The following is a 15,380-nucleotide window of genomic DNA, read 5'->3' on the forward strand; positions in this document are numbered from 1 at the left end:
ATGACTCTGTATATTGCAAACAAGATTTCACCATCTCTAGTGTGGTAAACACTGCGGTTGCAGCATCCTCCATGTCTGCGGTGGTGCCGTGTGTGTTTTCCCAACGCACCAACTCTCCTGGTGACTGCAGGCTCTCCTCCATCTCTAAATGGATGTCGTATTTCACCTCGCACGCTGTGTCGCAGCCTTCACCCAGCCCTGAAAAACCTGCCGCTCTCCAAGTCATTAAAGCGACACGTTGCTGTTTCCCAGTCGAGTGGCTAAATCACTCTCACACCGCAGGCTGCTATGCTGGGATGAGTTACACCACCCGAGAGTGAAGGGCGGTGAGAGAGGAAGCTGCTGGTGATTAAGAGATTGCAGTCATTGGAACGACTAATTCTGATTCAGCACTTTATTTGGTGCCCTCGCTTTTCTCCTTGAGCAAAGATGAGGCTGTATAACATCATGTCAGCGCTACTCCTCTAATAAGATTGTGGGATATCAGTTTTCCTCCCTATAATAAACACATTATTTGGTTCTATCACCAAAAGCTCTTGACGCTCGTGATGGTTGCAAGTGTGGTGTGTAAATAAAGGGTTGGCAAAAGACAGAGACACTGCTCTCAGAGTATGAAGCCAGATCAGTCTCAATAATAATACATTCATAAAATTCATAATTCCACAACTACAATTCATAAATTCAAAACAAAATTCATAAATCCATAACTCAAATTCATAAATTGAAAACACAATTCATCAATTTAAAAGTAAAAAACAAAAATATTTCCCAAAAACTCACACATATGCATCTTATTCATTTATTCATTTTCTTTTCCGCTCAGTCCCTTTATCAATCCAGGGTCGCCACAGCGAAGTAAACTGCCACTTTATCCAGCACAGCGGATGCCCTTCCAGCTGCAACCCATCTCTGGGAATCATCCATGCACATTCATTCGCACTCATACACTACGAACTATTTAGCCTACCCAAGAATTCACCTGTACCGCATGTCTTTGGACTGTGAGGAAAACTGGAGCACCCGAAGGAAACTCACACGAACACGGGGAGAACATGCAAACTCCACACAGAAACAACAACTGACCCAGCCTAGGCTCGAACCAGCGACCTTCTTGCTGTGAGGCGACAGCACTACTGCAACACCACATCGCCTTATATGCATCTTACTGACATTCAAAATGTTTACACAGTTATTTATGTATATATGATGTTCTTGGATTCCTTTCCTCATGCATTTTTGAATAACCTTAGAGGTGTTTATGAATCACTGAATGTATATTTGAAAATGCTCACACGAGCATTGAATCCTTTAAATTTGTGTGCAGTATTTTTAAGACCTTCCTGGCAGGACAAGATTCGTACGCATCTTGTTCATTCATTCATTCATTTTCTTGTCGGCTTAGTCCCTTTATTAATCCGGGGTCACCACAGCAGAATGAACCGCAAACTTATTCAGCAAGTTTTTACGCAGCGGATGCCCTTCCAGCTGCAACCCATCTCTGGGAAACATCCACACACACATTCACACACACCCATACACTACAGACAATTCAGCTTACCCAATTCACCTGTACCAGATGTCTTTGGACTGTGCGGGAAACCCACGCGAGCGCAGGGAGTACATGCAAACTCCACACAGAAACGCCAACTGAGCCAAGGCTCGAACCAGCGGCCAAGCGACCTTATTGCTTTGAGGCGACAGCACTACCTACTGCACCACTGCTTCGCCCGTAAGCATTTTAATCCACCAAACAAAACTACTTACTGAACAGACTCAAAAAGCTCCACCATTCAATTATTATTTCATATAAAATTAAATAAATTGTTTTAGCAGTATTATTAGACATTTATCAAAAATTTAATTAAGCTGAGTAACGTTATATATCAGTAATATTAAGTACGATGATCCTATGTCAATAGCGAACAGCTGTATTCAATGCATTCAGTAGCAAATAAACGACTCGTTTAGTAATACAATCATTGGCTGCCACCTGCTGGGATTTTCCGAAAATATTTTTGTTGATCACCATGGTGGCTCAGTGGTTAGCACTGTCGTCTCACAGCAAGGAGGTCACTGGTTCGAGTCCCGGCTTGGTCAGTTGGCATTTCTGTGTGGAGTTTGCATGTTCTCCTCGTGTTTGCGTGGGTTTCCTTCTGGTGCACCGGTTTCCCCCACAGTCCAAAGACATGCTCTATAGTTGAATTGAATAAATTAAATAAGCCGTAGTGTATATGTGTGAATGAGTATGTATGAATGCTCAATGATGCTACAAATATAGTGTTGTAAAATACATTTAAAATAAAAATTTAACTGAACTTATTAAATACAAAAATCTACTTAAAACTATTCATATATTATAGAAATAAATAGATAAATATTGCTCCAAAGGCCTTGAGAGTTTCACATCAGAAAATAACAAATATAAAAGACCTGCAGATCTTCAGATCCTTGAAACCAAGCAGACTTTTATCTTCAGATCAAATGTTATTTAACCCGCTTTATTCCTACTGATGCAGAAAGCACCCTGAATCATGAAAAAGCAAACTTAGACAGCATATCTAGTGAATTTTGTCAGCAATTCGGAGAAACACAAGCCAGAGGTGACATCTAAAATAGATCTTGACCCGTTTTTTAATCGTGCATGAAAGACATGCTGATTTATGGCTTGCAGTGCAACTTCTGAGATCATATGCAAACTTTTAAGATCTGCTGCAATTCCTTTCATCCCAACTTTAGTTTTTTTCTTTCTTGCTGGGGAATGTCTGGTGCTGTTCTAGTTCCTGCAGCCTCCAGGCAGAGAAAGCTGCAATGCAGGAGGGAGCGATTGGGACACATTGTTCTAGAAAACGCATTGCCTGTTCCAGTGCATTTGATGAATTAGCAGCAACATAAGGTGAATGCAGGTGTTTTAAAACACCTTTGCATATAAAGAGGAATGCCAGATTTTTTTTTTGTTGCATCAGTATGTATTCACAACATTTACATGGAAAAAAGGCAAAGGTGATGCAATATTACTGTGCAAACCTTGCCTTTTTTACTGCAAGAATAACCATCTGCAAAGCTGTCAGCTGTAGCTCAAGTGAGCTATTTGAGGAGAAATTAATCTTCCCCTTGGGTTTAATCAGGGGTGGGTTGAGATATGTGCTAGAGAAAACTGAACAGCCATTTGTGCCTGCAGCAGGAGGCATTATTATATTTGACATACTGAGAGAATCAATCTGGCAATTGCAGTTGACGAGAGCCACAGTCAAGTTTGAATACCCAGACCACTTGCTAATGTTTCAGAAAGCTTAAGATTGTAAAATGCTCACAACACTGATATATTTGTGACTAAAATGGTCACTAACGGAATTAAAAAGTTATTATGTGACAATATTTTAAATCAGTTCATGAAAGTTTTGTATATCTCTATGCTGTTTTGCCAGATGTCTTAAAGGGATAGTTCACCCAAAATATATAGATATTTTTTTTATTTACCCACAAACAGGTTACCCAAGACAGAGGTGACTTTTTTCTTCAGTAGAACATTAAAGATTTTTAGCTGGATCCATGGTTGATGGTGATTAATATAATCAACACAGGCTCATTGTGAAAACATAGCCTCAAATACATTTCTGGAGACCACGAATTATGTAGCCAGAGCTACGTATAGCTGCATTTCGTAAACAAACACTATGGAGTAGTACATTGCCACCAATGGCTTCTGTTTCTTTTCACACTACAAGCTTATCGCTTACCTCCGTGTGGACGGCTTTCTCACTGTTACCAGCTAGCCCAGTAGCTTGCCATATACGTTGGCAGACTTGAAACGCAGAGAGGAGTTGACCACGTAGACGGGGTTAGAGATCAGTGAAGAGTGATTAAAGAAAGATGAAAAACAAAAAATCAAGTAAACAAGTAAATAACAGGGAGAGAATGTGGTAATATCTGAAAACATGGTAAAAATCAGGCAGTCGCGAGGGCTTTTCTTTTTTTCTGAATTGCTATTGAAAAAACTGTAGGTAGGGATTAGAGAAGGTGGTAAGAGCTGGTCAATTGCTGCTTTTGAAAACACTATCGGTTGGGTTTAAGAAAGGGAGTGGGTGGGGGAACAGTCAGTTAACAGCAGCCTCTGGTGTATTTACTCAAGAAAAGCAGGTTTAAATGGCACTCGTGAGAGAAATTTGAGATCTGAAAAAGCGTACACAGTGGCATCTGGTGCATTCGCGAAAAAAAAAAAAAAGCTTCAAAAAACAAACGTAGCTCCTGGGACATATTTCGCAATCTCCAGAAATTAATAGTTTCAGAGGGTACGTATCAACAATGAAGCTGGGTTGCATATAGTAATATAGCAAAATATGGCATATAATAAATTAAATAAGTCTTAATCAATGCTATGGTTTCTGATGACACACTGAGGTCTTGTCAATCAAAACAACCATTCCATGTAAGAAATTGAATATTATTTACAATATTATTAGTCCTGTTGCTCTGATAACGAAAGTACACTCTCGAGGTAAAACTGGTAAAAGTTCTTTTACACTCTGAGAACAAGCCCGTGACCCCAACAACACACTTTAATTTTTGAGGGAAATTTTCATTTTTGTGTAAACTATCCCTTTAAGATCTCCTAAATGTGTGCCAGTGTTTTTTGTGCACAATAAGAAAGGCATGGAGAGTCATAGACCAGGAAAATGGAACATGACTCTTATGAATCTGTACTTTTAAATGAGTTAAAAAGACTGACAAAATGGTTTCAAATAAATGTAAATAGCACAAGGATTAAACACAGCAATAAAAAGACCAAGTAACTTAAATCAGCGGGAGTCATGATGTCTGATTCAAGAACAAATGACTCTTCTGAACAAGAGAAGCAGTCAAAATGATTTATGAATTGGCCTAAAACTTACTTGTGAGTAAAGCGTTTTGAATCATATTTGGTTATCTGGATCCCTCTCAACTAAACTTGCTTTCATCACAGCATAAGGCAGTGATATTTTAGTACGTTAAAAGTAGCAAGAACTGAACAACAACCTTCTTTATTAAGCAATTCTGTAATTTGCCAAGAAAACCAAGTCATTTGACTCCTAATTTTTAAAACACAAATGTCGCCCTAATTTTTGTCTTACTTTTTCCTCCTTGTTTCTGTACAATAGTGCAGGATCCTCCCTCAAGAAATAAACTTCCTTGAATCTCATTAGAATCTGCAAAAACACTGTGGGACATTTGGCACTGCTAAACGTAAATACGTAAAGAATTGGATTTAGAAATGCTAAATATCTCCAGATTTTGCACATGATGGGAAAAGTCAGTTTAGAGTACTGCAAACTCTGATTAGCCTGCTGTGATTATGGTAATTATGGTAATGCTGAAATGTTTACTTGTGAATAACTACTTTGTTAATAAGGGAATTCAATATTTTAGCCTTATTGTGGAAAGGATATGTAGTTAGCCTATGCTGAAGCCAGAAATAATGCAGACGAACACTGACAATTTACAGTTTATTTGAAAGTAGTGTTAAGTTTCCAGAGGCAGCTACCCGACTGCATGTAAAGTTGTTTAAAAGATCTCTTGAGAACCTTTTGACTCCTGAAGCATTCTCACTCTCACTGCCTGACAGCTTAGCTTCACTTCCCAATGATTGGAAATATGAGATTCAGTTTTCAATTGGAGAATCAGCATGTGTCTGCATAGCATTTGACCTCTACCAAAACTGTCAGCCGGGCATCAACAGACTCTACATTCATCCATTTCAAGAAAGTTTGTGTGATTTAGGAGGATGGGAGTGGTGGGAGAGGATTATGGGGGACCCCTGTGTTGCAAAGGCAGGATATTGGATCCGCAGGAGGGGTTTTGTGTGACCATCTGAGGTAGACCAGTTGGAGGAAAAAAGGGGAAATAAATATATTTTGCTTTTCGTAATTTAAAGGGTTGGTTCACATGAAAATGTAAAATCTGTTATTAATTACTTACCCTTATGTCATTCCAAACCCCTAAGACCTTTGTTTATCTTCGGAACACAAATCTGAGAGCTGTCCCATCATCTACAGACACAAGAAAGCTAAAAAATTGTTCAAAACTTTTCACCAATGTTTTTTTTATAAATTACTTTGTTTGCCTTTGTTTGTTTGTCTAATCTACCGTAACAGGTCAGGGTGTGCATTTACTACGTTTAATAGGCAATTTTGCTATTATATATGAGCATATTATATATGAGCCCTCATCTGATACAGATTTTTGGCACACAAACCTGGCTCTTTGTATGAATACAGTTGAACCACTGAAGTCACATAGAAAGTTTGACAACTGTCATTGTCTGTGGAAGATAAGAGAGCCCTCAGATTTCATCTAAAATATCTTAATTTGTGTTCCAAATATTATCGAAGGTCTTAGGGGATTGGAAAGACATGAGGGTGAGTAATGAATAAAAGAATTTATATATTTAGGTGAACTTATCCTTTAATTGTTATTAGTAGGACTGGACTCTTAAGATAATAAAATCTAAATCGCAACATAGGGTAGTCCATTAATTGCACGCTATTTCTTGTAAAGGTTAAAACAAGTATATAAGTGTGCACATACACAGGGTATATACAAGAATCAGAGAATGAAATTCCTTTTTTCAGACTCTTACCATTATAAGACCTTATCGCTGACATTTTAACGTACAGTATATTTACTAAATGCTGATTGTAAGAAACGAATCCTAAACTAAAATACTATTTATATACTAAATAAAAATGCTAATCCAGAGGGTAGCGCCTATAGTACAGCAGGAATAGCAGTGTTTCCCTGGTTACTGCAGTAAATAAAGCAACATGATGTCAAATCTAGGAGGATTTCATCAATTTCCCAAAAACTACACTACATCCTAATATTCAAAGATTTAATTTAGGTTTTAGCATACTGATACAAAACGCAATACCTTGTACAACAGCATTTAAGACTTTAAAAAAAAAAACTTTCTAAGGGCTTTAAAATTCTCTAAATTAATTGATCAACTTTTAATACTTTTTAAGAACCTGCAGATACAGTTACAGTTCTGTCATCCACTATTGTTGTTTTACTTTTCTAAATCTACAGATTTAACATGCATTTGTAGTGTACACTGAGACTATAAGAGCACCTTTTTCAAAAGTTTGTTTTCACAACGGTGTGATGTAAAATGAACCTTTTCTAAAAATAGTTTTTAGTTGTGTAAACACCATTTTGTTTTGTATTTTCAACAAAATTGCAATTATATCATCAAAAACCTTTATAGGGGTGAGGCAGTGGCGCAGTAGGTAGTGCTGACGCCTCACAGCAAGAAGGTCGCTGGGTTGCTGGATCAAACCTTGGCTAAGTTGGCGTTTCTGTGTGGAGTTTGCATGTTCTCCCTGCCTTCTCGTGGGTTTCCTCCGGGTGCTCCGGTTTCCCCCACAGTCCAAAGAAATGGGATACAGGTGAATTGGGTAGGCTAAATTGTCAGTAGTGTATGAGTATGTGTGTGAAGGGTTGCGGCTGGAAGGGCATCAGCTGCGTAAAAACTTGCTGGATAAGTTGGCGGTTCATTGTGACGACCCTGGATTAATAAAGGGACTAAGCTGACAAGAAAATGAATGAATGGATGAAAAACCTTTATATAACAGAGCTAAGAAATAAGAAACTAGCTAAGAAATTGCAAAAATGTAATTGCATTTCTCTCAAATTACTCAACATTTGAGCCAAAATCGATTTAAAGACATTATTACTTCAAAAGAAAGGTCGCTTGATCTGTTTTTCAAAGCAAATTGGTCATTTCTAACTACTTATTGTTGCAAGATAAACATACATAAAAGTTCATTCCAGAGCAATTCAGTCAGACGGAAAAATGTGGCAAAGCTTTTGAAGAAGCAAGTGAGGCAGGAGAAAGATTTATATTTATATTCCACATTAGCTGCTACAAAGCAAACACAGCTCAGACCAACCCATAGTTTTGCTGACCGACGGTTGGGAATGAGCTCTGCCCACTGTTGCACCATTCACTAAAGTGTTATATACAGCTACATGATGTATTCGATTGTTTCTAGCCATTGTGCTTGGTTGTCTCCTGTTGCGATGGAAACAGTGCTGACGGGATCGGGGGCCACCGAGAGCAGAGGTCAGTGGCAGGATGCCAAAATCCCCCCAACAGGCGTCATTAAACAATGCAAAGTGGACACAGCATGAGTCTGGGGCTCCGAGAGAAAGGCCTGCATTGATGCGCTGCGCATGTATTCAGCTACTCCGCTCGTAAAAAAACACAATATATGTTCCACTGTAAGATATTATAGGAAGACAATGGCTGCTCTCTGTGTTTGCAGCCACACCCTTTCCTTCTTGTCGCTTGAGGAACCACAAGGATGAAAGATCTTGGCTCTTCTGAGCTGAAAAAATAAGATTGGACCATATGACGGATATTCCTGCAGTAGAGGGGTCATGTTATCAGAGAGGCCTTGAACAGGGCAGCGGCAGCCAATGCAAACAAAGCATAAGCTAACCTTTCTATCTTCCACCATGAAACTCCACAGTCTCTTCCCTCACACCTATCTTTGTGGATCTGCAGTGCTCGCAGGATCAGTTTGTTATTGAAGCCAAGGGCACAGGCTCACTTAATAAATGCTGGGTTAGGGTTTCCCTTTACTGGCCAGAGAATATAGAAGAGGATGAGAGAAAGCGAAAGGTGTTTGGTGGCTCCTACTTTATGCTTTGTGTTCCCTTCATCGGCTACTTAATAATTGATGCACTCGTCACATTGCTGAGGGCGACAGAAAATGTACTTCCAGTGAGTAAGATTAGCCAAACACACACCTAACATTGAGCTTTCTTCTGCAATCAATACAACTTATATATAAAATATGTTATTAATGTATGTATGCATATATCTATATACATAAATTAGTGTACTATATTATAATATAGTGCAATATCAGTTTGTATCCTCACATAATTTTTAAAAAATAGAATAAATTAAATATAATTATAAATGCAAACAGAATAAAGAATACACCTCATTTAAAATGAATATTTTTATCAATTTCATGAATATATGTAATATATTTTGATGCATTTGATTTAAACCGATTTATTAAATGGATATATTTATTAAAATAACATTTTAATAACGGAACATCTTTGCTATATTGCAACAAAATTGTATATATTTTTTGCTTCTCTTACATTTTTCTATTATTTACATTTTTATTCAATGTTTTTATCATATATTAACATATTTTCCCCATATATTAACATTTACAATTTTGGTGTACTAACCTTTGGACCATTACATAAGTTAATTTGTTAGATTAGCTCCAGATTTGGCTTTAGTATTGTAATGTGAAGGGGAGACGCTGAAAAGGAAATGCGGATCCAAATGCAGATTTATTACACAGAGATGCTCAGGCAAACAATAGTCAACACATTGGCAAACAGATGTATGCAGGGAATCCAGAGTCATGGTCAAATAACAGGTGAATGGTGAGTCTCAGCGGCAAACAACATAAACGATATACAAACAAATCATAGATCAGTAGACGGCAAGGCAAGGCAGGAGAAACGCATCGTAATGTTCACAGGAACAGATAAACAAGACTGATGCGTGTGTGTGTAAAAGTGCATGTAATCAAAAGTTAAACTCCATGTAATCAGTTCTTGACAGTCGTCTGGTTGTGTGTGTGTGTGTGTGCAATAAGCAGAATCCGGAACAGGTGCGTGTGAGCAGTGCATGACTGGATCTGTAGTCCATATAATAGCGGATTTGTAGTTTTATGGCGATCTGTGTGTCTACAAGCGATCTACATGGATTAGATCACTGCTGATTGTGACAAGCAAGAACTAAACATATGTTTATGCACAAATATCATATTGTATAGCACCAATAGAAAATATTTAGTTAAAAAATAGATTTATAAGGGCTGTACTGATAATTGCTGAGCACTATACACTCAATATTATATGTATAAATCATATATAGTTTTCAATTAAATTCTTATTAATATTTACTTAAATACATTTGATTATTTTACATTTTTATTAAGATAAAAATATACATGCATAACATATAAGATCATACACCTGTGTTTTATAAGAATAGACTGTTGATTAAGCCGTATTTACAGCCTTATAATTATTTAGATGTTAACCAACGAAGCACAGACAAGAGAATTACACAGTCTATTGAGCCCATGTTATTTCTTCTAATAGACAAACAGAGCATAACCACCAGGGAGCAGAACCAGCTATCCATATCAGAGGTGATGTAAAAAGGAAGTCACATTGAATGATGGTAGTAAACACTGAATAGGACTAATTGTCTGCAAACCATTTGAGCTGTCGAAAGCAATCGTGCATAACGACTGAAAGGGTCAATTTTAGACGGCCAGCCAGGTCACCGAAAACAACATTCACAAGAATCCCAACCTTCATGGGTCATACTAAATCTGTCTTCATTAAATAAATCACACCTTTAATGGATATTTCACAATGAAAATCGAAAAATAAAATTAGCTTTTTTATCTGTTCACTATTTAGTGAGACTATTTTGAATATAAATTTGTTGCATAAACTGTGATCACTGATGATTCATGCAAGTGAATGGTTACCTGAACTTTTAGAGTACAAAGAATACATACAGGCAAAGTAAATAAAATACATCATTGACTTGTGATTATACACTAAAGTATTTAGACTATATGATGGGCCTGTAAATGAAACAACATTATTTACAACATCACAGAGTGGATAAACTGTGATATCACAATAAAGGCTAATCGGCTGTTAGCATTACACCAGTTCCCTAAATAAAACTCCCATAGTATTTTCCCATAAACTTTTTTAATTGTTGCAAATAACAAGCTCTGTGCTCAAGTTCAGTAAAGTTACACAAATTTTTCATTAAGATAATCTTCAAAAAATAACAATGTTCATGAATTTTGAATACTTAAAAGCACAAAAAAGCAAACCTCAGGCTATAAACAAACTACACCAAAGTCGCTTACTTTCTATGTCAACACCACTGTGCTTCTAATAACTTTATAAGTTTATTTTTAGAAACATGGTCCATGATAATTTACCCTGTAGATCAGGCATGTCCTGTAGATCAGGGTCTCATATTTATCACAGGTCGCCACAGCGGAATGAACCACCAACTATTCTGGGCTGGCATATGTTTTATGCAGCGAATGCCCTTCCGACCGCAACCTATTACTGAAAAACACCAAACTGTGGAGGAAACCAGAGTGCCCTGAGCAAACCCATGCGAACACGGGGAGAACACGCAAACTCCACAGAGAAATGCCAACTGGTCCAGCCAGGACTCGAACCAATGACCTTCTTGGTGTGAAGAGACAGTGAGCCATATGAGCCATCGTGCCACTGAATGGGACAAATGTTTACATACAATTTAAACTGGTAACAGATTTGCTACTCTCTATATCAGGGGTCACCAATCTCGGTCCTGGAGGGCCGGTGTCCCTTCAGGGTTTAGCTCCAACTTGCCTCAACACACCTGCCTGGATGTTTCAAGTATACCAAGTAAGACATTGATTAGCTGGTTCAGGTGTGTTTGATTAGGGTTGGAGCTAAAATCTGCAGGACACCGGCCCTCCAGGAACAAGTTTGGTGACCACTGCTCTATATGGTTGTTGCCTACAATATTTTTTGTCTTGCTTCTTATCCAAGTATTTAAAAACATGTTAAATAAAGAAGCATTTTCTAGAAAATCAAAAAATAATTTTGACATATTTTTGAAAAACAACAGAATATGCTTTGCTTGTCTAGAAAATGCTTCTTTATTTAAGATGTTTTTAAATACTTGGACTAGAAACAAGACAAAAAGTTCAGTAAAATGTGTTTTCTGCAGTGTAATGTCAATTGTTGTTGCCTAATGGACCCTTTTCACAAGTAATAACAGTCATCAGCATCCTAAATCTTCAAAAGGTTTTAATATTAAATTTAAAAAAAAATGTGTGTACATTTATATGTATGTGTCAATTATATCATCTTTACATCAACAGCAAAAAAACAAATTACCGCTTGTGCGAGCTGTTTGTAATGCAGAGTGTATGCGTCTGTAATTGACATTATTATCTTTTCTGGCTGCCATAATCAATCTCACACTATTTTTTCTCTTTTTTTCTGAAACAATCATAGAGATTTTATTTTATTATTACAGAAAATAGGATTGTAAAAATAATATTTGTTGTAATCTCCAATTCACTGCGCTTTAGGTTTATCCAACTATGACGACTTCTGCTACTGAGAAACCTGGAAATGTGAAAAGGGACTGTACCTGTTGCGCTAAATAGTTGCCCTGTGTCTAATCTGGTTGCTAGCTGATGGCAACATTTCTAAGAGTTGCCTGGTAACACTGCTCAAAAAGTTGCCTCATGTATCATCACCTGGAGACACAAACCGGAAGTGCTAAAAAGCTAACTTGATTTAATATTTTTAGATACAAATTGACATCATTTCCCCCACAATTCTTTCACTTTTAATCCACAACCTTGCAAACAATCCTAATCTAAAGGGTGAGCTGAAAGATGAGCTAAAATGGTTTAATTTTATAGTAAACTTGTACCTATAACTTTGATGGACTGAGGGTTACTAAATCACCAGCAGTTTGTATATATTAGGTGAGCCCTTTAATTTTCACTTTCAATCTAGTGTTTGAAAAGCAAGATCTGGAGTACAATAGAAAATATATATATATATATTTTTTTTACTGAGCAGCAAACTACAAACTGTGAAATATGATAAGTTCTACCTGCAGAGATAAATGATTCATTTGAGGCAGTAGTTGTGCACGAAAAATCGACTCAAAATAATCTTGTTGAAATGAAAACAAAATATTCCATTGGAATTTAGATTTTTAGATAAGGTATGCAAAAACAGACATTGTTTACTTGATAATACACCATATTTACATCAATATACGCTGACCACCAGGAAGATACAAACTACTGATCAGCTTTAACATGTCTGCTATTTCCTGGCAAAATAATGTTTGCTTCAAAATGGCAGGCTTGGGAGGAAGAACACAGAGATCCCAGCATGAATTCCTTTTTTTTCTGGACCATCTTTAAATGTTACTTTTATCTGAAGAACATTAAAGAGAGGCAGGAATCCCATCCAACCAGGAAGCTGTTTGATGTCGCTGAGCTCAAACGCTACAACTGTTTCTGAACTTTAGAGCTGCAGTCAGCAATACACTGCCTAAAGACTACATAAAACTGACTGCATTCTAAGTGAACTAAACTAACTCTCAGTATGAGCAATATCAGTTGTAATTTTACAGTTGTTGCTTTTTTCAGAAATTAGCTGTAAATCTGGAAAGCAAAACCACTAAACAAATAATAATAATAATAATATAAATGACAAATTAAAAACAAGTAAAACATCAATTATTCATTCATTCATTTTCTTTTCAGGCTTAGTCTCTTTATTAATACTGGGTTGCCACAGCAGAATGAACCGCCAACTTATCCAGCACATGTTTTACGCAGTGAATGCCCTTCCAGCCGCAACCCATATCTGGGAAACATCCACACACACATTCACACACACACTCATACACTACGGACAATTTAGCCTACCCATTTCCCCTGTACCGCATGTCTTTGGACCCAGAAGAAACCCACGCGAATGCAGGGAGAACATGCAAACTCCACACAGAAACGCCAACTGAGCCGAGGCTCGAACCAGCGACCCAACAACCTTCTTGCTGTGAGGCGACAGCACTACCTTCTGCGCCACTGCTTCACCCCGCCAACATCAATTATAGTTCTAAATTAATTAGGGTAAGAATTTGGTTATTAAATATCAAGCAATAATTTTTTTTTTTTAAATATACAGTTGAATTATTACAAGTCTGAATTAGTAAGCCCCCTGAATTATTAGCCCCTGATTATTTTCCCCAATTTCTGTTTAATAGTTTTAATAACTCATTTCTAATAACTGAATTATTTTATCTTTGCCATGATGAAAGTAAATAATATTTTACTAGACATTTTTCAAGACACTTTTATACAGCTTAAAAAGGCATTTAAAGGCTTAACTAGGTTAATTAGTTTAACTAGGCAGATTGTTGTTAGGGTCATTATGCTAGTTATTGTATAACGATGGTTTGTGCTTTCAGACAGAGGTTTAGCAGGTTTAGTAGGAAATACTTAGCAAATATGTAGCTTAGATTTACATTAGACAAATATTTTTTATTATTATTTATTTATTATTCATTTATTGTTCTGTCATTTATTTTCAGTGTAAAATTATTACTTATGTTAAAATGGCAAAAACCTTTTTCACTTATTTTTCTAAATTCCGAAGAGAAATGGACTATTGTTTGTTTTTCTGTGCAGTATTAATTGGTTACTGAGCAGCAATAAATATATTAGGAGTTTTCATGTGATTTTCTAAACAAGTAGTGTTTTGAAATTAACGAATGCATAATAACCGTGATAATCGTGATTATTCCTCAGACTATAATTGTACAAACAAACAAAAACATATATATATATATATATATATATATATATATATATATATATATATATATATATATATATATATTGCTGTGGCAACCCCAGATTAATAAAGAGACTAAGCCAAAAATTAAATTAAATTAAATTAAATTAAATTAAATTAAATTAAATTAAATTAAATTAAATTAAATTAAATTAAATTAAATTAAATTAAATTAAATTAAATTAAATTAAATTAGCACTGCACGGTGGCGCAACAGGCAGCATTATCACCTCACAGCAAGAAGGTCACTGGTTCAAGCTTCGGCTGGGTCAGTTGGCATTTCTGTGTGGAGATGCATGTTTTCCCCTTGTTCACATGGGTTTCCTCCTGGAAGACATGCAGTATAAGTGAGTTGGGTAAGCTAAATTGTCTGTAGTGTATGTGTGTGAATAAGTGTGTATGGATGTTTCCCAATGATGGGTTGCAGCTGGAAGGGCATCCGCTGCGCAAAACATATGCTGGATAATTTGGCGTTTCATTCCGCTATGACAACTTCAGATTATTAAAGGGACTAAGCCTAAAAGAAAATGAATGAATGAATGAATGAATAACAAAATAAAATAAAAAAGTAAATAAAATAAAAAAATTAACTAAATTAAACAGAACATACTTTGTTCAATGCCCACAATACAAATTTTGGCTGAAAATTGTTGTAATTATCATATATAAATTGCTAAGCTGCAATAAAATCTTGCTAATCACATCAAACGAAACATGTTTATGACTATTAATCCATCTACTTAACAAAAGGCCTCTGTGTTTCTTCCCATGATTGCGTTACACTGACAGTTTCAGAGTCTGTGCTTGAGGGAGACACATTATCATGCCATAAATTATACAGTGAGCTCCAGCGAGTTATTATGTGACAAAATCATATAATACTA

At 36.5% G+C, this 15,380-nt stretch overlaps 1 protein-coding gene and 1 long non-coding RNA gene across 5 annotated transcripts in view; both read right to left on the bottom strand.

The window, feature by feature from the left end:
- Nucleotides 1-15,380, bottom strand: part of srgap2 (SLIT-ROBO Rho GTPase activating protein 2) — a 181,332-nt gene that overhangs the window by 132,758 nt on the left and 33,194 nt on the right.
- On the bottom strand, nt 5,467-8,922 carry LOC141376597 (uncharacterized). Its single transcript, XR_012387143.1, has 2 exons — nt 7,595-8,922; nt 5,467-7,232 (listed from the first exon to the last, which is right to left on the bottom strand). It is a non-coding gene; the product is annotated as an uncharacterized lncRNA (long non-coding RNA).

This window comes from Danio rerio, chromosome 11 (genome assembly GCF_049306965.1).
Source record: "Danio rerio strain Tuebingen ecotype United States chromosome 11, GRCz12tu, whole genome shotgun sequence".
Lineage (NCBI taxonomy): Eukaryota > Metazoa > Chordata > Actinopteri > Cypriniformes > Danionidae > Danio > Danio rerio.